This window comes from Haliotis asinina, chromosome 16 (assembly GCF_037392515.1).
Source record: "Haliotis asinina isolate JCU_RB_2024 chromosome 16, JCU_Hal_asi_v2, whole genome shotgun sequence".
Taxonomy (NCBI): Eukaryota; Metazoa; Mollusca; class Gastropoda; order Lepetellida; family Haliotidae; genus Haliotis; species Haliotis asinina.
Genome location: NC_090295.1, coordinates 16,082,856 through 16,107,861, shown reverse-complemented (window position 1 = coordinate 16,107,861; position 25,006 = coordinate 16,082,856).

Sequence of the window (25,006 nt, the reverse complement as noted above, 5' to 3'; positions counted from 1 at the left end):
CAGGTAGAAATAATGGAGACGGATGAATGGCCGAGGGGGCAAATGTAAGAATTAGTTTTCTTCTTTTAACAAACCAAATAAAGCTGTTTCGTTTTTGTTTGCATTTCAAACTTACATATAACGGAAATATATTTTATTTTGGTGTCCGTTATGTTTATATACAGTTTTAATTCGTTTTTGCTTCATTTCTAATTTTTATATATAACCCAATCCTATTTCGTTCGGTATTCCTTTTTAATTTTTGTATACAAACTAAATATACTTCGTGTTTGTTTAAGTCTAATTTTCATATACAACCCAGTCTTATTCCGTATTCTATTATTTTCCATTTTTACAAAAACCCAAAGTTTTTTCTTTTCTGTATCCGTTTTAATTTTTACATGCCAACAAAAAACAAAATCAAATTTTCAATTTCTATGCAATACCCAATCCAGTTTCGTCTTAATTATATTTTTAGGTTTATATAAGCCCAATCTCATTTCGTTTTTTTCTTAGTTCCGTTTTTTCTATAGAACCCAACAAAAAATCATATTTCGTTTTTGTTTCCATTTCAACTTTTACACACAACCCAACAAAAAATCACATTTCGTTTTTGCTTCCGTTTCAAATTTTACATACAACCCAAAACAAAAATCCTATTTCGTTTTTGTTTCCGTTTCAACTTTTATATACAACCCAACAAAAAATCCTAGTTCGTTTTTGTTTCCGTTTCAACTTTTATATACAACCCAACAAAAAAATGCTATTTCGTTTTTGTTTCCGTTTCAACATTTATGTACATTTCAACCAAAAAATCATGAAACTACAAGAAAACAGATATTCTGTCCAACTTGTCCTGCTATTTTTCCCAGCACAGGAAGCGGAACACATCAACCCTTCATTCTCCACAATATGTCACCTACTTGAAAATACTGGTGCACACATAAGCATAAGTCATGGTGATAAAAAATGACAGCACTGAATACTTACAATTGTGGTCAGTTTTAATTACTGGATGGATGTGCTTTTAAAACACAAACATCCTACACTATTTTATCCAATCACAGCTGTCACAGGCCTCTGTCCGTTTGAGTTGTTTCCATACGGTCCTCGCTCGGGAAGCATGTGATACTGATATGGTGTAGTGGAACCTAGACAACCCTAGCTCATTTCATCATGGGCTCTCTATTTTTTGACATACAGCCCTAGGTTATTCAGGGTTTTCCGTTGGCATTTTTCTGTTTTGAATATGCTAATATTAATAAAATTTCATCACTCATACGGGCTAGGATGCACAGGTGATTCAGTGATTCTTGACGTTGACTGGTCAGCTAAGCAGAGAAGAAATATGAATGGTTGAATGAACTAGTTTTCATGATCCAAGTTCATTGACAAATTTTACCGTTTCATTGATAATTGGAACGTGCTGCACCCTTACAATCTGAGATTTAAAAAGCAAACATGAAGGTTAAATAATGGGAATACTCAATAAACTTGTTGCGCCTAGTGGCAGCAAGAGTTGTATACTCCCCAGGGAGTTGAGATTGATAATACGATGTGATGCTGAGACGGACATTCAATCATCGAGGGAAAGAAATACCAGTGCCTTGAGCAAGCAACAGTTGCATGGATATGTGCTTGATATAAATAACCAACAATATATACACCTGGAAATTAATCAAGCAACACCCCAATTTTTTCTATTGGAGCAACTTTGAAGTGTTCTGACAATCAAAATATGCCGGGTTGATATAGTTTGACACTTTTTTATTCAACAGACGATCTCTGACAAACAACTTAAAGGGAAAAAGTATCAAGACTTTGCTTTATTGCAACGAAATCCAAATTCTTAAAACTGTCTTAAATTCATGAAAAAATGGACACAATTTACTATTCATCCACAGACGTTGTTGTCAGGTGTATTAACACAAATGTCACATGGAAAGAAAGAACAGTCATCTGAGAGTCTGCACACCGACTTTCATCAATATCTAGTGTGTCCTCCCTGCGCACGCACCACCGATTCCAGACGCCTCCTCATTCCTTGGATGAGTCTCCGGATCTGATTCTGGGGGATCCTGTTCCACTCCTCATGCAGGGCAGCCGTCAATTCGTTGAGATTATGGACTGGTGGGTCTCTCTGCCTCACACGACGGCCAATAAAGTCCCACAAATGTTCAATGGGGTTGAGGTCAGGGCTCATGGCAGGCCATGGAATTCTGTCAATTGCATTTTGCCGCAAAAAATCATTTACAGCATGCGCCCTGTGAGGTCTAGCATTGTCGTCCATAAATATGGGTCTCGTTGCCAGAGGATGGTTCTCAAAATGAGGTACCACAGCCCTGTCAAGAACCTCCTGTTGGTAACGAACACCGTTAAGGTTGCCACGGATGGTAATGATATCCAACTTGCAGTTCATGGAAATGCACCCCCATACCATAACGGAACCTCCCCCAAAGGCCACAGTCTCCTGGATGTTCCGTGGAGCCATTGCTGTGTTCCTCTGCCTCCAGACCCGAGTACGACCGTCCACCATGTGCAGCAAGAACCGGCTCTCATCTGAGAAATGGACCTTCCTCCAAGAGGCAATGTTCCAGTGCAAACGGTCATTACACCAGGCCAGTCGGGCTGCCTTATGGGCTGGAGACAGTCTGGGTCGCTTGATTGGCCTCCTTGCCCGGTATCCTGCAGCTTTCAGACGATTCCGAACAGTCCTGTTCGAGATGGGTCTCCCTGGAAGCCACTCCTGTCTCAACCGAGAGCTCGAGTCGAAGGACCTGCGCCGTACAAGTCTCAGTAAAGCTCTGTCCTCCCGGACTGTGGTCTTCCTGGGTCTTCCTGGTCTAGGCAGGTCTTTAACTTCATTAGTGGCCCGGTATTTTTTCAAAAGTTTTGAAATTATGGAATGATGTCGTCCGATTTGAGTCCCGATTTGTCTTAGAGACATACCAGCATTCCTCATGCCGATTATTTGCCAACGAGTGGCCTCTGATAATTTCCTACGTGCCATGACATTGAAATGAATGAAAAACCGAATGCAATCGACAACCTGCGCTTGTAAACACCCCAGGGAAAAAGTGCATTTTTCGAAAGTTGAGGTTAAAGCAATGCACGTGCGCTGTGCAAGCTTCACGCGCGTCATATCAACCCATGAAAAGCTCATGCTGTATGTCAATACATCAAAATTGAATAATCAATCATCAAAATTACTTCGTTAAACTTTGTTAAGTTTTTATGTGTCTTTGAATTTGGTGTTGCTTAATTAATTTCCATATGTATAATATAATAATATAATTAATGGTGGGATGAGGTGTTTGAGCATATTTCATGAAAATGCCATGTATGTGCATCCCGAGGTTTCATCCCTAGGAGAAGACTGATCAAACGTGCACCAAATCATTCACTGTTCGACAGCAGCGACATGCCACAATTATCAATGGAACAGAGGGACCAAGCTTTAGGAAAACTGAATGACGACATGTTGCAAATCATTTTTCTGTTCATGTTCGAACAATACACCCCCTGCAGCAACGAGTCCTAGCCACTGAAGGCACAGTCGACCATCCTTGCAGTGGAAGTCAGTAACAACCGAAGGTGCAGGTAGAAATAATGGAGACGGATGAATGGCTGAGGGGGCAAATGTAAGAATTAGTTTTCTTCTTTTAACAAACCAAATAAAGCTGTTTCGTTTTTGTTTGCATTTCAAACTTACATATAACGGAAATATATTTTATTTTGGTGTCCGTTATGTTTATATACAGTTTTAATTCGTTTTTGCTTCATTTCTAATTTTTATATATAACCCAATCCTATTTCGTTCGGTATTCCTTTTTAATTTTTGTATACAAACTAAATATACTTCGTGTTTGTTTAAGTCTAATTTTCATATACAACCCAGTCTTATTCCGTATTCTATTATTTTCCATTTTTACAAAAACCCAAAGTTTTTTCTTTTCTGTATCCGTTTAAATTTTTACATGCCAACAAAAAACAAAATCAAATTTTCAATTTCTATGCAATACCCAATCCAGTTTCGTCTTAATTATATTTTTAGGTTTATATAAGCCCAATCTCATTTCGTTTTTTTCTTAGTTCCGTTTTTTCTATAGAACCCAACAAAAAATCATATTTCGTTTTTGTTTCCATTTCAACTTTTACACACAACCCAACAAAAAATCACATTTCGTTTTTGCTTCCGTTTCAAATTTTACATACAACCCAACAAAAAATCCTAGTTCGTTTTTGTTTCCGTTTCAACTTTTATATACAACCTAACAAAAAAATGCTATTTCGTTTTTGTTTCCGTTTCAACATTTATGTACATTTCAACCAAAAAATCATGAAACTACAAGAAAACAGATATTCTGTCCAACTTGTCCTGCTATTTTTCCCAGCACAGGAAGCGGAACACATCAACCCTTCATTCTCCACAATATGTCACCTACTTGAAAATACTGGTGCACACATAAGCATAAGTCATGGTGATAAAAAATGACAGCACTGAATACTTACAATTGTGGTCAGTTTTAATTACTGGATGGATGTGCTTTTAAAACACAAACATCCTACACTATTTCATCCAATCACAGCTGTCACAGGCCTCTGTCCGTTTGAGTTGTTTCCATACGGTCCTCGCTCGGGAAGCATGTGATACTGATATGGTGTAGTGGAACCTAGACAACCCTAGCTCATTTCATCATGGGCTCTCTATTTTTTGACATACAGCCCTAGGTTATTCAGGGTTTTCCGTTGGCATTTTTCTGTTTTGAATATGCTAATATTAATAAAATTTCATCACTCATACGGGCTAGGATGCACAGGTGATTCAGTGATTCTTGACGTTGACTGGTCAGCTAAGCAGAGAAGAAATATGAATGGTTGAATGAACTAGTTTTCATGATCCAAGTTCATTGACAAATTTTACCGTTTCATTGATAATTGGAACGTGCTGCACCCTTACAATCTGAGATTTAAAAAGCAAACATGAAGGTTAAATAATGGGAATACTCAATAAACTTGTTGCGCCTAGTGGCAGCAAGAGTTGTATACTCCCCAGGGAGTTGAGATTGATAATACGATGTGATGCTGAGACGGACATTCAATCATCGAGGGAAAGAAATACCAGTGCATTGAGCAAGCAACAGTTGCATGGATATGTGCTTGATATAAATAACCAACAATATAACATAATAATATAATTAATGGTGGGATGAGGTGTTTGAGCATATTTCATGAAAATGCCATGTATGTGCATCCCGAGGTTTCATCCCTAGGAGAAGACTGATCAAACGTGCACCAAATCATTCACTGTTCGACAGCAGCGACATGCCACAATTATCAATGGAACAGAGGGACCAAGCTTTAGGAAAACTGAATGACGACATGTTGCAAATCATTTTTCTGTTCATGTTCGAACAATACACCCCCTGCAGCAACGAGTCCTAGCCACTGAAGGCACAGTCGACCATCCTTGCAGTGGAAGTCAGTAACAACCGAAGGTGCAGGTAGAAATAATGGAGACGGATGAATGGCCGAGGGGGCAAATGTAAGAATTAGTTTTCTTCTTTTAACAAACCAAATAAAGCTGTTTCGTTTTTGTTTGCATTTCAAACTTACATATAACGGAAATATATTTTATTTTGGTGTCCGTTATGTTTATATACAGTTTTAATTCGTTTTTGCTTCATTTCTAATTTTTATATATAACCCAATCCTATTTCGTTCGGTATTCCTTTTTAATTTTTGTATACAAACTAAATATACTTCGTGTTTGTTTAAGTCTAATTTTCATATACAACCCAGTCTTATTCCGTATTCTATTATTTTCCATTTTTACAAAAACCCAAAGTTTTTTCTTTTCTGTATCCGTTTTAATTTTTACATGCCAACAAAAAACAAAATCAAATTTTCAATTTCTATGCAATACCCAATCCAGTTTCGTCTTAATTATATTTTTAGGTTTATATAAGCCCAATCTCATTTCGTTTTTTTCTTAGTTCCGTTTTTTCTATAGAACCCAACAAAAAATCATATTTCGTTTTTGTTTCCATTTCAACTTTTACACACAACCCAACAAAAAATCACATTTCGTTTTTGCTTCCGTTTCAAATTTTACATACAACCCAAAACAAAAATCCTATTTCGTTTTTGTTTCCGTTTCAACTTTTATATACAACCCAACAAAAAATCCTAGTTCGTTTTTGTTTCCGTTTCAACTTTTATATACAACCCAACAAAAAAATGCTATTTCGTTTTTGTTTCCGTTTCAACATTTATGTACATTTCAACCAAAAAATCATGAAACTACAAGAAAACAGATATTCTGTCCAACTTGTCCTGCTATTTTTCCCAGCACAGGAAGCGGAACACATCAACCCTTCATTCTCCACAATATGTCACCTACTTGAAAATACTGGTGCACACATAAGCATAAGTCATGGTGATAAAAAATGACAGCACTGAATACTTACAATTGTGGTCAGTTTTAATTACTGGATGGATGTGCTTTTAAAACACAAACATCCTACACTATTTCATCCAATCACAGCTGTCACAGGCCTCTGTCCGTTTGAGTTGTTTCCATACGGTCCTCGCTCGGGAAGCATGTGATACTGATATGGTGTAGTGGAACCTAGACAACCCTAGCTCATTTCATCATGGGCTCTCTATTTTTTGACATACAGCCCTAGGTTATTCAGGGTTTTCCGTTGGCATTTTTCTGTTTTGAATATGCTAATATTAATAAAATTTCATCACTCATACGGGCTAGGATGCACAGGTGATTCAGTGATTCTTGACGTTGACTGGTCAGCTAAGCAGAGAAGAAATATGAATGGTTGAATGAACTAGTTTTCATGATCCAAGTTCATTGACAAATTTTACCGTTTCATTGATAATTGGAACGTGCTGCACCCTTACAATCTGAGATTTAAAAAGCAAACATGAAGGTTAAATAATGGGAATACTCAATAAACTTGTTGCGCCTAGTGGCAGCAAGAGTTGTATACTCCCCAGGGAGTTGAGATTGATAATACGATGTGATGCTGAGACGGACATTCAATCATCGAGGGAAAGAAATACCAGTGCCTTGAGCAAGCAACAGTTGCATGGATATGTGCTTGATATAAATAACCAACAATATAACATAATAATATAATTAATGGTGGGATGAGGTGTTTGAGCATATTTCATGAAAATGCCATGTATGTGCATCCCGAGGTTTCATCCCTAGGAGAAGACTGATCAAACGTGCACCAAATCATTCACTGTTCGACAGCAGCGACATGCCACAATTATCAATGGAACAGAGGGACCAAGCTTTAGGAAAACTGAATGACGACATGTTGCAAATCATTTTTCTGTTCATGTTCGAACAATACACCCCCTGCAGCAACGAGTCCTAGCCACTGAAGGCACAGTCGACCATCCTTGCAGTGGAAGTCAGTAACAACCGAAGGTGCAGGTAGAAATAATGGAGACGGATGAATGGCCGAGGGGGCAAATGTAAGAATTAGTTTTCTTCTTTTAACAAACCAAATAAAGCTGTTTCGTTTTTGTTTGCATTTCAAACTTACATATAACGGAAATATATTTTATTTTGGTGTCCGTTATGTTTATATACAGTTTTAATTCGTTTTTGCTTCATTTCTAATTTTTATATATAACCCAATCCTATTTCGTTCGGTATTCCTTTTTAATTTTTGTATACAAACTAAATATACTTCGTGTTTGTTTAAGTCTAATTTTCATATACAACCCAGTCTTATTCCGTATTCTATTATTTTCCATTTTTACAAAAACCCAAAGTTTTTTCTTTTCTGTATCCGTTTTAATTTTTACATGCCAACAAAAAACAAAATCAAATTTTCAATTTCTATGCAATACCCAATCCAGTTTCGTCTTAATTATATTTTTAGGTTTATATAAGCCCAATCTCATTTCGTTTTTTTCTTAGTTCCGTTTTTTCTATAGAACCCAACAAAAAATCATATTTCGTTTTTGTTTCCATTTCAACTTTTACACACAACCCAACAAAAAATCACATTTCGTTTTTGCTTCCGTTTCAAATTTTACATACAACCCAAAACAAAAATCCTATTTCGTTTTTGTTTCCGTTTCAACTTTTATATACAACCCAACAAAAAAATGCTATTTCGTTTTTGTTTCCGTTTCAACATTTATGTACATTTCAACCAAAAAATCATGAAACTACAAGAAAACAGATATTCTGTCCAACTTGTCCTGCTATTTTTCCCAGCACAGGAAGCGGAACACATCAACCCTTCATTCTCCACAATATGTCACCTACTTGAAAATACTGGTGCACACATAAGCATAAGTCATGGTGATAAAAAATGACAGCACTGAATACTTACAATTGTGGTCAGTTTTAATTACTGGATGGATGTGCTTTTAAAACACAAACATCCTACACTATTTCATCCAATCACAGCTGTCACAGGCCTCTGTCCGTTTGAGTTGTTTCCATACGGTCCTCGCTCGGGAAGCATGTGATACTGATATGGTGTAGTGGGAACCTAGACAACCCTAGCTCATTTCATCATGGGCTCTCTATTTTTTGACATACAGCCCTAGGTTATTCAGGGTTTTCCGTTGGCATTTTTCTGTTTTGAATATGCTAATATTAATAAAATTTCATCACTCATACGGGCTAGGATGCACAGGTGATTCAGTGATTCTTGACGTTGACTGGTCAGCTAAGCAGAGAAGAAATATGAATGGTTGAATGAACTAGTTTTCATGATCCAAGTTCATTGACAAATTTTACCGTTTCATTGATAATTGGAACGTGCTGCACCCTTACAATCTGAGATTTAAAAAGCAAACATGAAGGTTAAATAATGGGAATACTCAATAAACTTGTTGTGCCTAGTGGCAGCAAGAGTTGTATACTCCCCAGGGAGTTGAGATTGATAATACGATGTGATGCTGAGACGGACATTCAATCATCGAGGGAAAGAAATACCAGTGCCTTGAGCAAGCAACAGTTGCATGGATATGTGCTTGATATAAATAACCAACAATATAACATAATAATATAATTAATGGTGGGATGAGGTGTTTGAGCATATTTCATGAAAATGCCATGTATGTGCATCCCGAGGTTTCATCCCTAGGAGAAGACTGATCAAACGTGCACCAAATCATTCACTGTTCGACAGCAGCGACATGCCACAATTATCAATGGAACAGAGGGACCAAGCTTTAGGAAAACTGAATGACGACATGTTGCAAATCATTTTTCTGTTCATGTTCGAACAATACACCCCCTGCAGCAACGAGTCCTAGCCACTGAAGGCACAGTCGACCATCCTTGCAGTGGAAGTCAGTAACAACCGAAGGTGCAGGTAGAAATAATGGAGACGGATGAATGGCCGAGGGGGCAAATGTAAGAATTAGTTTTCTTCTTTTAACAAACCAAATAAAGCTGTTTCGTTTTTGTTTGCATTTCAAACTTACATATAACGGAAATATATTTTATTTTGGTGTCCGTTATGTTTATATACAGTTTTAATTCGTTTTTGCTTCATTTCTAATTTTTATATATAACCCAATCCTATTTCGTTCGGTATTCCTTTTTAATTTTTGTATACAAACTAAATATACTTCGTGTTTGTTTAAGTCTAATTTTCATATACAACCCAGTCTTATTCCGTATTCTATTATTTTCCATTTTTACAAAAACCCAAAGTTTTTTCTTTTCTGTATCCGTTTTAATTTTTACATGCCAACAAAAAACAAAATCAAATTTTCAATCTCTATGCAATACCCAATCCAGTTTCGTCTTAATTATATTTTTAGGTTTATATAAGCCCAATCTCATTTCGTTTTTTTCTTAGTTCCGTTTTTTCTATAGAACCCAACAAAAAATCATATTTCGTTTTTGTTTCCATTTCAACTTTTACACACAACCCAACAAAAAATCACATTTCGTTTTTGCTTCCGTTTCAAATTTTACATACAACCCAAAACAAAAATCCTATTTCGTTTTTGTTTCCGTTTCAACTTTTATATACAACCCAACAAAAAAAATGCTATTTCGTTTTTGTTTCCGTTTCAACATTTATGTACATTTCAACCAAAAAATCATGAAACTACAAGAAAAAAGATATTCTGTCCAACTTGTCCTGCTATTTTTCCCAGCACAGGAAGCGGAACACATCAACCCTTCATTCTCCACAATATGTCACCTACTTGAAAATACTGGTGCACACATAAGCATAAGTCATGGTGATAAAAAATGACAGCACTGAATACTTACAATTGTGGTCAGTTTTAATTACTGGATGGATGTGCTTTTAAAACACAAACATCCTACACTATTTCATCCAATCACAGCTGTCACAGGCCTCTGTCCGTTTGAGTTGTTTCCATACGGTCCTCGCTCGGGAAGCATGTGATACTGATATGGTGTAGTGGAACCTAGACAACCCTAGCTCATTTCATCATGGGCTCTCTATTTTTTGACATACAGCCCTAGGTTATTCAGGGTTTTCCGTTGGCATTTTTCTGTTTTGAATATGCTAATATTAATAAAATTTCATCACTCATACGGGCTAGGATGCACAGGTGATTCAGTGATTCTTGACGTTGACTGGTCAGCTAAGCAGAGAAGAAATATGAATGGTTGAATGAACTAGTTTTCATGATCCAAGTTCATTGACAAATTTTACCGTTTCATTGATAATTGGAACGTGCTGCACCCTTACAATCTGAGATTTAAAAAGCAAACATGAAGGTTAAATAATGGGAATACTCAATAAACTTGTTGCGCCTAGTGGCAGCAAGAGTTGTATACTCCCCAGGGAGTTGAGATTGATAATACGATGTGATGCTGAGACGGACATTCAATCATCGAGGGAAAGAAATACCAGTGCCTTGAGCAAGCAACAGTTGCATGGATATGTGCTTGATATAAATAACCAACAATATAACATAATAATATAATTAATGGTGGGATGAGGTGTTTGAGCATATTTCATGAAAATGCCATGTATGTGCATCCCGAGGTTTCATCCCTAGGAGAAGACTGATCAAACGTGCACCAAATCATTCACTGTTCGACAGCAGCGACATGCCACAATTATCAATGGAACAGAGGGACCAAGCTTTAGGAAAACTGAATGACGACATGTTGCAAATCATTTTTCTGTTCATGTTCGAACAATACACCCCCTGCAGCAACGAGTCCTAGCCACTGAAGGCACAGTCGACCATCCTTGCAGTGGAAGTCAGTAACAACTGAAGGTGCAGGTAGAAATAATGGAGACGGATGAATGGCCGAGGGGGCAAATGTAAGAATTAGTTTTCTTCTTTTAACAAACCAAATAAAGCTGTTTCGTTTTTGTTTGCATTTCAAACTTACAAATAACGGAAATATATTTTATTTTGGTGTCCGTTATGTTTATATACAGTTTTAATTCGTTTTTGCTTCATTTCTAATTTTTATACATAACCCAATCCTATTTCGTTCGGTATCCCTTTTTAATTTTTGTATACAAACGAAACATATTTCGTGTTTGTTTAAGTCTCATTTTCATATACAACCCAGTCTTATTCCGTATTCTATTATTTTCCATTTTTACAAAAACCCAAAGTTTTTTCTTTTCTGTATCCGTTTTAATTTTTACATGCCAACAAAAAACAAAATCAAATTTTCAATTTCTATGCAATACCCAATCCAGTTTCGTCTTAATTATATTTTTAGGTTTATAAAAGCCCAATCTCATTTCGTTTTTTTCTTAGTTCCGTTTTTTCTATAGAACCCAACAAAAAATCATATTTCGCTTTTGTTTCCATTTCAACTTTTACACACAACCCAACAAAAAAATCACATTTCGTTTTTGATTCCGTTTCAAATTTTACATACAACCCAAAACAAAAATCCTATTTCGTTTTTGTGTCCGTTTCAACTTTTACATACAACCCAACAAAAAAATCATGAAACTACAAGAAAACAGATATTCTGTCCAACTTTTTCTGCTATTTTTCCCAGCACAGGAAGCGGAACACATCAACCCTTCATTCTCCACAATATGTCACCTACTTGAAAATACTGGTGCACACATAAGCATAAGTCATGGTGATAAAAAATGACAGCACTGAATACTTACAATTGTGGTCAGTTTTAATTACTGGATGGATGTGCTTTTAAAACACAAACATCCTACACTATTTCATCCAATCACAGCTGTCACAGGCCTCTGTCCGTTTGAGTTGTTTCCATACGGTCCTCGCTCGGGAAGCATGTGATACTGATATGGTGTAGTGGAACCTAGACAACCCTAGCTCATTTCATCATGGGCTCTCTATTTTTTGACATACAGCCCTAGGTTATTCAGGGTTTTCCGTTGGCATTTTTCTGTTTTGAATATGCTAATATTAATAAAATTTCATCACTCATACGGGCTAGGATGCACAGGTGATTCAGTGATTCTTGACGTTGACTGGTCAGCTAAGCAGAGAAGAAATATGAATGGTTGAATGAACTAGTTTTCATGATCCAAGTTCATTGACAAATTTTACCGTTTCATTGATAATTGGAACGTGCTGCACCCTTACAATCTGAGATTTAAAAAGCAAACATGAAGGTTAAATAATGGGAATACTCAATAAACTTGTTGCGCCTAGTGGCAGCAAGAGTTGTATACTCCCCAGGGAGTTGAGATTGATAATACGATGTGATGCTGAGACGGACATTCAATCATCGAGGGAAAGAAATACCAGTGCCTTGAGCAAGCAACAGTTGCATGGATATGTGCTTGATATAAATAACCAACAATATAACATAATAATATAATTAATGGTGGGATGAGGTGTTTGAGCATATTTCATGAAAATGCCATGTATGTGCATCCCGAGGTTTCATCCCTAGGAGAAGACTGATCAAACGTGCACCAAATCATTCACTGTTCGACAGCAGCGACATGCCACAATTATCAATGGAACAGAGGGACCAAGCTTTAGGAAAACTGAATGACGACATGTTGCAAATCATTTTTCTGTTCATGTTCGAACAATACACCCCCTGCAGCAACGAGTCCTAGCCACTGAAGGCACAGTCGACCATCCTTGCAGTGGAAGTCAGTAACAACTGAAGGTGCAGGTAGAAATAATGGAGACGGATGAATGGCCGAGGGGGCAAATGTAAGAATTAGTTTTCTTCTTTTAACAAACCAAATAAAGCTGTTTCGTTTTTGTTTGCATTTCAAACTTACAAATAACGGAAATATATTTTATTTTGGTGTCCGTTATGTTTATATACAGTTTTAATTCGTTTTTGCTTCATTTCTAATTTTTATACATAACCCAATCCTATTTCGTTCGGTATCCCTTTTTAATTTTTGTATACAAACGAAACATATTTCGTGTTTGTTTAAGTCTCATTTTCATATACAACCCAGTCTTATTCCGTATTCTATTATTTTCCATTTTTACAAAAACCCAAAGTTTTTTCTTTTCTGTATCCGTTTTAATTTTTACATGCCAACAAAAAACAAAATCAAATTTTCAATTTCTATGCAATACCCAATCCAGTTTCGTCTTAATTATATTTTTAGGTTTATAAAAGCCCAATCTCATTTCGTTTTTTTCTTAGTTCCGTTTTTTCTATAGAACCCAACAAAAAATCATATTTCGCTTTTGTTTCCATTTCAACTTTTACACACAACCCAACAAAAAAATCACATTTCGTTTTTGATTCCGTTTCAAATTTTATATACAACCCAAAACAAAAATCCTATTTCGTTTTTGTGTCCGTTTCAACTTTTACATACAACCCAACAAAAAAATCATGAAACTACAAGAAAACAGATATTCTGTCCAACTTTTTCTGCTATTTTTCCCAGCACAGGAAGCGGAACACATCAACCCTTCATTCTCCACAATATGTCACCTACTTGAAAATACTGGTGCACACATAAGCATAAGTCATGGTGATAAAAAATGACAGCACTGAATACTTACAATTGTGGTCAGTTTTAATTACTGGATGGATGTGCTTTTAAAACACAAACATCCTACACTATTTCATCCAATCACAGCTGTCACAGGCCTCTGTCCGTTTGAGTTGTTTCCATACGGTCCTCGCTCGGGAAGCATGTGATACTGATATGGTGTAGTGGAACCTAGACAACCCTAGCTCATTTCATCATGGGCTCTCTATTTTTTGACATACAGCCCTAGGTTATTCAGGGTTTTCCGTTGGCATTTTTCTGTTTTGAATATGCTAATATTAATAAAATTTCATCACTCATACGGGCTAGGATGCACAGGTGATTCAGTGATTCTTGACGTTGACTGGTCAGCTAAGCAGAGAAGAAATATGAATGGTTGAATGAACTAGTTTTCATGATCCAAGTTCATTGACAAATTTTACCGTTTCATTGATAATTGGAACGTGCTGCACCCTTACAATCTGAGATTTAAAAAGCAAACATGAAGGTTAAATAATGGGAATACTCAATAAACTTGTTGCGCCTAGTGGCAGCAAGAGTTGTATACTCCCCAGGGAGTTGAGATTGATAATACGATGTGATGCTGAGACGGACATTCAATCATCGAGGGAAAGAAATACCAGTGCCTTGAGCAAGCAACAGTTGCATGGATATGTGCTTGATATAAATAACCAACAATATAACATAATAATATAATTAATGGCGGGATGAGGTGTTTGAGCATATTTCATGAAAATGCCATGTATGTGCATCCCGAGGTTTCATCCCTAGGAGAAGACTGATCAAACGTGCACCAAATCATTCACTGTTCGACAGCAGCGACATGCCACAATTATCAATGGAACAGAGGGACCAAGCTTTAGGAAAACTGAATGACGACATGTTGCAAATCATTTTTCTGTTCATGTTCGAACAATACACCCCCTGCAGCAACGAGTCCTAGCCACTGAAGGCACAGTCGACCATCCTTGCAGTGGAAGTCAGTAACAACCGAAGGTGCAGGTAGAAATAATGGAGACGGATGAATGGCCGAGGGGGCAAATGTAAGAATTAGTTTTCTTCTTTTAACAAACCAAATAAAGCTGTTTCGCTTTTGTTTGCATTTCAAACTTACATATAACGGAAATATATTTTATTTTGGTGTCCGTTATGTTTATATACAGTTTTAATTCGTTTTTGCTTCATTTCTAATTTTTATATATACATATGGAAATTAATTAAGCAACACCAAATTCAAAGACACATAAAAACTTAACAAAGTTTAACGAAGTAATTTTGATGATTGATTATTCAATTTTGATGTATTGACATACAGCATGAGCTTTTCATGGGTTGATATGACGCGCGTGAAGCTTGCACAGCGCACGTGCATTGCTTTAACCTCAACTTTCGAAAAATGCACTTTTTCCCTGGGGTGTTTACAAGCGCAGGTTGTCGATTGCATTCGGTTTTTCATTCATTTCAATGTCATGGCACGTAGGAAATTATCAGAGGCCAATCGTTGGCAAATAATCGGCATGAGGAATGCTGGTATGTCTCTAAGACAAATCGGGACTCAAATCGGACGACATCATTCCATAATTTCAAAACTTTTGAAAAAATACCGGGCCACTAATGAAGTTAAAGACCTGCCTAGACCAGGAAGACCCAGGAAGACCACAGTCCGGGAGGACAGAGCTTTACTGAGACTTGTACAGCGCAGGTCCTTCGACTCGAGCTCTCGGTTGAGACAGGAGTGGCTTCCAGGGAGACCCATCTCGAACAGGACTGTTCGGAATCGTCTGAAAGCTGCAGGATACCGGGCAAGGAGGCCAATCAAGCGACCCAGACTGTCTCCAGCCCATAAGGCAGCCCGACTGGCCTGGTGTAATGACCGTTTGCACTGGAACATTGCCTCTTGGAGGAAGGTCCATTTCTCAGATGAGAGCCGGTTCTTGCTGCACATGGTGGACGGTCGTACTCGGGTCTGGAGGCAGAGGAACACAGCAATGGCTCCACGGAACATCCAGGAGACTGTGGCCTTTGGGGGAGGTTCCGTTATGGTATGGGGGTGCATTTCCATGAACTGCAAGTTGGATATCATTACCATCCGTGGCAACCTTAACGGTGTTCGTTACCAACAGGAGGTTCTTGACAGGGCTGTGGTACCTCATTTTGAGAACCATCCTCTGGCAACGAGACCCATATTTATGGACGACAATGCTAGACCTCACAGGGCGCATGCTGTAAATGATTTTTTGCGGCAAAATGCAATTGACAGAATTCCATGGCCTGCCATGAGCCCTGACCTCAACCCCATTGAACATTTGTGGGACTTTATTGGCCGTTGTGTGAGGCAGAGAGACCCACCAGTCCATAATCTCAACGAATTGACGGCTGCCCTGCATGAGGAGTGGAACAGGATCCCCCAGAATCAGATCCGGAGACTCATCCAAGGAATGAGGAGGCGTCTGGAATCGGTGGTGCGTGCGTAGGGAGGACACACTAGATATTGATGAAAGTCGGTGTGCAGACTCTCAGATGACTGTTCTTTCTTTCCATGTGACATTTGTGTTAATACACCTGACAACAACGTCTGTGGATGAATAGTAAATTGTGTCCATTTTTTCATGAATTTAAGACAGTTTTAAGAATTTGGATTTCGTTGCAATAAAGCAAAGTCTTGATACTTTTTCCCTTTAAGTTGTTTGTCAGAGATCGTCTGTTGAATAAAAAAGTGTCAAACTATATCAACCCGGCATATTTTGATTGTCAGAACACTTCAAAGTTGCTCCAATAGAAAAAATTGGGGTGTTGCTTGATTAATTTCCAAGTGTATATAACCCAATCCTATTTCGTTCGGTATTCCTTTTTAATTTTTGTATACAAACTAAATATACTTCGTGTTTGTTTAAGTCTAATTTTCATATACAACCCAGTCTTATTCCGTATTCTATTATTTTCCATTTTTACAAAAACCCAAAGTTTTTTCTTTTCTGTATCCGTTTTAATTTTTACATGCCAACAAAAAACAAAATCAAATTTTCAATTTCTATGCAATACCCAATCCAGTTTCGTCTTAATTATATTTTTAGGTTTATATAAGCCCAATCTCATTTCGTTTTTTTCTTAGTTCCGTTTTTTCTATAGAACCCAACAAAAAATCATATTTCGTTTTTGTTTCCATTTCAACTTTTACACACAACCCAACAAAAAATCACATTTCGTTTTTGCTTCCGTTTCAAATTTTACATACAACCCAAAACAAAAATCCTATTTCGTTTTTGTTTCCGTTTCAACTTTTATATACAACCCAACAAAAAATCCTAGTTCGTTTTTGTTTCCGTTTCAACTTTTATATACAACCCAACAAAAAAATGCTATTTCGTTTTTGTTTCCGTTTCAACATTTATGTACATTTCAACCAAAAAATCATGAAACTACAAGAAAACAGATATTCTGTCCAACTTGTCCTGCTATTTTTCCCAGCACAGGAAGCGGAACACATCAACCCTTCATTCTCCACAATATGTCACCTACTTGAAAATACTGGTGCACACATAAAGCATAAGTCATGGTGATAAAAAATGACAGCACTGAATACTTACAATTGTGGTCAGTTTTAATTACTGGATGGATGTGCTTTTAAAACACAAACATCCTACACTATTTCATCCAATCACAGCTGTCACAGGCCTCTGTCCGTTTGAGTTGTTTCCATACGGTCCTCGCTCGGGAAGCATGTGATACTGATATGGTGTAGTGGAACCTAGACAACCCTAGCTCATTTCATCATGGGCTCTCTATTTTTTGACATACAGCCCTAGGTTATTCAGGGTTTTCCGTTGGCATTTTTCTGTTTTGAATATGCTAATATTAATAAAATTTCATCACTCATACGGGCTAGGATGCACAGGTGATTCAGTGATTCTTGACGTTGACTGGTCAGCTAAGCAGAGAAGAAATATGAATGGTTGAATGAACCAGTTTTCATGATCCAAGTTCATTGACAAATTTTACCGTTTCATTGATAATTGGAACGTGCTGCACCCTTACAATCTGAGATTTAAAAAGCAAACATGAAGGTTAAATAATGGGAATACTCAATAAACTTGTTGCGCCTAGTGGCAGCAAGAGTTGTATACTCCCCAGGGAGTTGAGATTGATAATACGATGTGATGCTGAGACGGACATTCAATCATCGAGGGAAAGAAATACCAGTGCCTTGAGCAAGCAACAGTTGCATGGATATGTGCTTGATATAAATAACCAACAATATAACATAATAATATAATTAATGGTGGGATGAGGTGTTTGAGCATATTTCATGAAAATGCCATGTATGTGCATCCCGAGGTTTCATCCCTAGGAGAAGACTGATCAAACGTGCACCAAATCATTCACTGTTCGACAGCAGCGACATGCCACAATTATCAATGGAACAGAGGGACCAAGCTTTAGGAAAACTGAATGACGACATGTTGCAAATCATTTTTCTGTTCATGTTCGAACAATACACCCCCTGCAGCAACGAGTCCTAGCCACTGAAGGCACAGTCGACCATCCTTGCAGTGGAAGTCAGTAACAACCGAAGGTGCAGGTAGAAATAATGGAGACGGATGAATGGCCGAGGGGGCAAATGTAAGAATTAGTTTTCTTCTTTTAACAAACCAAATAAAGCTGTTTCGTTTTTGTTTGCATTTCAAACTTACATATAACGGAAATATATTTTATTTTGGTGTCCGTTATGTTTATATACAGTTTTAATTCGTTTTTGCTTCATTTCTAATTTTTATATATAACCCAATCCTATTTCGTTCGGTATTCCTTTTTAATTTTTGTATACAAACTAAATATACTTCGTGTTTGTTTAAGTCTAATTTTCATATACAACCCAGTCTTATTCCGTATTCTATTATTTTCCATTTTTACAAAAACCCAAAGTTTTTTCTTTTCTGTATCCGTTTTAATTTTTACATGCCAACAAAAAACAAAATCAAATTTTCAATTTCTATGCAATACCCAATCCAGTTTCGTCTTAATTATATTTTTAGGTTTATATAAGCCCAATCTCATTTCGTTTTTTTCTTAGTTCCGTTTTTTCTATAGAACCCAACAAAAAATCATATTTCGTTTTTGTTTCCATTTCAACTTTTACACACAACCCAACAAAAAATCACATTTCGTTTTTGCTTCCGTTTCAAATTTTACATACAACCCAAAACAAAAATCCTATTTCGTTTTTGTTTCCGTTTCAACTTTTATATACAACCCAACAAAAAATCCTAGTTCGTTTTTGTTTCCGTTTCAACTTTTATATACAACCCAACAAAAAAATGCTATTTCGTTTTTGTTTCCGTTTCAACATTTATGTACATTTCAACCAAAAAATCATGAAACTACAAGAAAACAGATATTCTGTCCAACTTGTCCTGCTATTTTTCCCAGCACAGGAAGCGGAACACATCAACCCTTCATTCTCCACAATATGTCACCTACTTGAAAATACTGGTGCACACATAAGCATAAGTCATGGTGATAAAAAATGACAGCACTGAATACTTACAATTGTGGTCAGTTTTAATTACTGGATGGATGTGCTTTTAAAACACAAACATCCTACACTATTTCATCCAATCACAGCTGTCACAGGCCTCTGTCCGTTTGAGTTGTTTCCATACGGTCCTCGCTCGGGAAGCATGTGATACTGATATGGTGTAGTGGAACCTAGACAACCCTAGCTCATTTCATCATGGGCTCTCTATTTTTTGACATACAGCCCTAGGTTATTCAGGGTTTTCCGTTGGCATTTTTCTGTTTTGAATATGCTAATATTAATAAAATTTCATCACTCATACGGGCTAGGATGCACAGGTGATTCAGTGATTCTTGACGTTGACTGGTCAGCTAAGCAGAGAAGAAATATGAATGGTTGAATGAACTAGTTTTCATGATCCAAGTTCATTGACAAATTTTACCGTTTCATTGATAATTGGAACGTGCTGCACCCTTACAATCTGAGATTTAAAAAGCAAACATGAAGGTTAAATAATGGGAATACTCAATAAACTTGTTGCGCCTAGTGGCAGCAAGAGTTGTATACTCCCCAGGGAGTTGAGATTGATAATACGATGTGATGCTGAGACGGACATTCAATCATCGAGGGAAAGAAATACCAGTGCCTTGAGCAAGCAACAGTTGCATGGATATGTGCTTGATATAAATAACCAACAATATAACATAATAATATAATTAATGGTGGGATGAGGTGTTTGAGCATATTTCATGAAAATGCCATGTATGTGCATCCCGAGGTTTCATCCCTAGGAGAAGACTGATCAAACGTGCACCAAATCATTCACTGTTCGACAGCAGCGACATGCCACAATTATCAATGGAACAGAGGGACCAAGCTTTAGGAAAACTGAATGACGACATGTTGCAAATCATTTTTCTGTTCATGTTCGAACAATACACCCCCTGCAGCAACGAGTCCTAGCCACTGAAGGCACAGTCGACCATCCTTGCAGTGGAAGTCAGTAACAACCGAAGGTGCAGGTAGAAATAATGGAGACGGATGAATGGCCGAGGGGGCAAATGTAAGAATTAGTTTTCTTCTTTTAACAAACCAAATAAAGCTGTTTCGTTTTTGTTTGCATTTCAAACTTACATATAACGGAAATATATTTTATTTTGGTGTCCGTTATGTTTATATACAGTTTTAATTCGTTTTTGCTTCATTTCTAATTTTTATATATAACCCAATCCTATTTCGTTCGGTATTCCTTTTTAATTTTTGTATACAAACTAAATATACTTCGTGTTTGTTTAAGTCTAATTTTCATATACAACCCAGTCTTATTCCGTATTCTATTATTTTCCATTTTTACAAAAACCCAAAGTTTTTTCTTTTCTGTATCCGTTTTAATTTTTACATGCCAACAAAAAACAAAATCAAATTTTCAATTTCTATGCAATACCCAATCCAGTTTCGTCTTAATTATATTTTTAGGTTTATATAAGCCCAATCTCATTTCGTTTTTTTCTTAGTTCCGTTTTTTCTATAGAACCCAACAAAAAATCATATTTCGTTTTTGTTTCCATTTCAACTTTTACACACAACCCAACAAAAAATCACATTTCGTTTTTGCTTCCGTTTCAAATTTTACATACAACCCAAAACAAAAATCCTATTTCGTTTTTGTTTCCGTTTCAACTTTTATATACAACCCAACAAAAAAATGCTATTTCGTTTTTGTTTCCGTTTCAACATTTATGTACATTTCAACCAAAAAATCATGAAACTACAAGAAAACAGATATTCTGTCCAACTTGTCCTGCTATTTTTCCCAGCACAGGAAGCGGAACACATCAACCCTTCATTCTCCACAATATGTCACCTACTTGAAAATACTGGTGCACACATAAGCATAAGTCATGGTGATAAAAAATGACAGCACTGAATACTTACAATTGTGGTCAGTTTTAATTACTGGATGGATGTGCTTTTAAAACACAAACATCCTACACTATTTCATCCAATCACAGCTGTCACAGGCCTCTGTCCGTTTGAGTTGTTTCCATACGGTCCTCGCTCGGGAAGCATGTGATACTGATATGGTGTAGTGGAACCTAGACAACCCTAGCTCATTTCATCATGGGCTCTCTATTTTTTGACATACAGCCCTAGGTTATTCAGGGTTTTCCGTTGGCATTTTTCTGTTTTGAATATGCTAATATTAATAAAATTTCATCACTCATACGGGCTAGGATGCACAGGTGATTCAGTGATTCTTGACGTTGACTGGTCAGCTAAGCAGAGAAGAAATATGAATGGTTGAATGAACTAGTTTTCATGATCCAAGTTCATTGACAAATTTTACCGTTTCATTGATAATTGGAACGTGCTGCACCCTTACAATCTGAGATTTAAAAAGCAAACATGAAGGTTAAATAATGGGAATACTCAATAAACTTGTTGCGCCTAGTGGCAGCAAGAGTTGTATACTCCCCAGGGAGTTGAGATTGATAATACGATGTGATGCTGAGACGGACATTCAATCATCGAGGGAAAGAAATACCAGTGCCTTGAGCAAGCAACAGTTGCATGGATATGTGCTTGATATAAATAACCAACAATATAACATAATAATATAATTAATGGTGGGATGAGGTGTTTGAGCATATTTCATGAAAATGCCATGTATGTGCATCCCGAGGTTTCATCCCTAGGAGAAGACTGATCAAACGTGCACCAAATCATTCACTGTTTGACAGCAGCGACATGCCACAATTATCAATGGAACAGAGGGACCAAGCTTTAGGAAAACTGAATGGCGACATGTTGCAAATCATTTTTCTGTTCATGTTCGAACAATACACCCCCTGCAGCAACGAGTCCTAGCCACTGAAGGCACAGTCGACCATCCTTGCAGTGGAAGTCAGTAACAACCGAAGGTGCAGGTAGAAATAATGGAGACGGATGAATGGCCGAGGGGGCAAATGTAAGAATTAGTTTTCTTCTTTTAACAAACCAAATAAAGCTGTTTCGTTTTTGTTTGCATTTCAAACTTACATATAACGGAAATATATTTTATTTTGGTGTCCGTTATGTTTATATACAGTTTTAATTCGTTTTTGCTTCATTTCTAATTTTTATATATAACCCAATCCTATTTCGTTCGGTATTCCTTTTTAATTTTTGTATACAAACTAAATATACTTCGTGTTTGTTTAAGTCTAATTTTCATATACAACCCAGTCTTATTCCGTATTCTATTATTTTCAATTTTTACAAAAACCCAAAGTTTTTTCTTTTCTGTATCCCTTTCAATTTTTACATGCCAACAAAAAACAAAATCAAATTTTCAATTTCTATGCAATACCCAATCCAGTTTCGTCTTAATTATATTTTTAGGTTTATATAAGCCCAATCTCATTTCGTTTTTTTCTTAGTTCCGTTTTTTCTATAGAACCCAACAAAAAATCATATTTCGTTTTTGTTTCCATTTCAACTTTTACACACAACCCAACAAAAAATCACATTTCGTTTTTGCTTCCGTTTCAAATTTTACATACAACCCAAAACAAAAATCCTATTTCGTTTTTGTTTCCGTTTCAACTTTTATATACAACCCAACAAAAAAATGCTATTTCGTTTTTGTTTCCGTTTCAACATTTATGTACATTTCAACCAAAAAATCATGAAACTACAAGAAAACAGATATTCTGTCCAACTTGTCCTGCTATTTTTCCCAGCACAGGAAGCGGAACACATCAACCCTTCATTCTCCACAATATGTCACCTACTTGAAAATACTGGTGCACACATAAGCATAAGTCATGGTGATAAAAAATGACAGCACTGAATACTTACAATTGTGGTCAGTTTTAATTACTGGATGGATGTGCTTTTAAAACACAAACATCCTACACTATTTCATCCAATCACAGCTGTCACAGGCCTCTGTCCGTTTGAGTTGTTTCCATACGGTCCTCGCTCGGGAAGCATGTGATACTGATATGGTGTAGTGGAACCTAGACAACCCTAGCTCATTTCATCATGGGCTCTCTATTTTTTGACATACAGCCCTAGGTTATTCAGGGTTTTCCGTTGGCATTTTTCTGTTTTGAATATGCTAATATTAATAAAATTTCATCACTCATACGGGCTAGGATGCACAGGTGATTCAGTGATTCTTGACGTTGACTGGTCAGCTAAGCAGAGAAGAAATATGAATGGTTGAATGAACTAGTTTTCATGATCCAAGTTCATTGACAAATTTTACCGTTTCATTGATAATTGGAACGTGCTGCACCCTTACAATCTGAGATTTAAAAAGCAAACATGAAGGTTAAATAATGGGAATACTCAATAAACTTGTTGCGCCTAGTGGCAGCAAGAGTTGTATACTCCCCAGGGAGTTGAGATTGATAATACGATGTGATGCTGAGACGGACATTCAATCATCGAGGGAAAGAAATACCAGTGCCTTGAGCAAGCAACAGTTGCATGGATATGTGCTTGATATAAATAACCAACAATATAACATAATAATATAATTAATGGTGGGATGAGGTGTTTGAGCATATTTCATGAAAATGCCATGTATGTGCATCCCGAGGTTTCATCCCTAGGAGAAGACTGATCAAACGTGCACCAAATCATTCACTGTTTGACAGCAGCGACATGCCACAATTATCAATGGAACAGAGGGACCAAGCTTTAGGAAAACTGAATGGCGACATGTTGCAAATCATTTTTCTGTTCATGTTCGAACAATACACCCCCTGCAGCAACGAGTCCTAGCCACTGAAGGCACAGTCGACCATCCTTGCAGTGGAAGTCAGTAACAACCGAAGGTGCAGGTAGAAATAATGGAGACGGATGAATGGCCGAGGGGGCAAATGTAAGAATTAGTTTTCTTCTTTTAACAAACCAAATAAAGCTGTTTCGTTTTTGTTTGCATTTCAAACTTACATATAACGGAAATATATTTTATTTTGGTGTCCGTTATGTTTATATACAGTTTTAATTCGTTTTTGCTTCATTTCTAATTTTTATATATAACCCAATCCTATTTCGTTCGGTATTCCTTTTTAATTTTTGTATACAAACTAAATATACTTCGTGTTTGTTTAAGTCTAATTTTCATATACAACCCAGTCTTATTCCGTATTCTATTATTTTCAATTTTTACAAAAACCCAAAGTTTTTTCTTTTCTGTATCCCTTTCAATTTTTACATGCCAACAAAAAACAAAATCAAATTTTCAATTTCTATGCAATACCCAATCCAGTTTCGTCTTAATTATATTTTTAGGTTTATATAAGCCCAATCTCATTTCGTTTTTTTCTTAGTTCCGTTTTTTCTATAGAACCCAACAAAAAATCATATTTCGTTTTTGTTTCCATTTCAACTTTTACACACAACCCAACAAAAAATCACATTTCGTTTTTGCTTCCGTTTCAAATTTTACATACAACCCAAAACAAAAATCCTATTTCGTTTTTGTTTCCGTTTCAACTTTTATATACAACCCAACAAAAAAATGCTATTTCGTTTTTGTTTC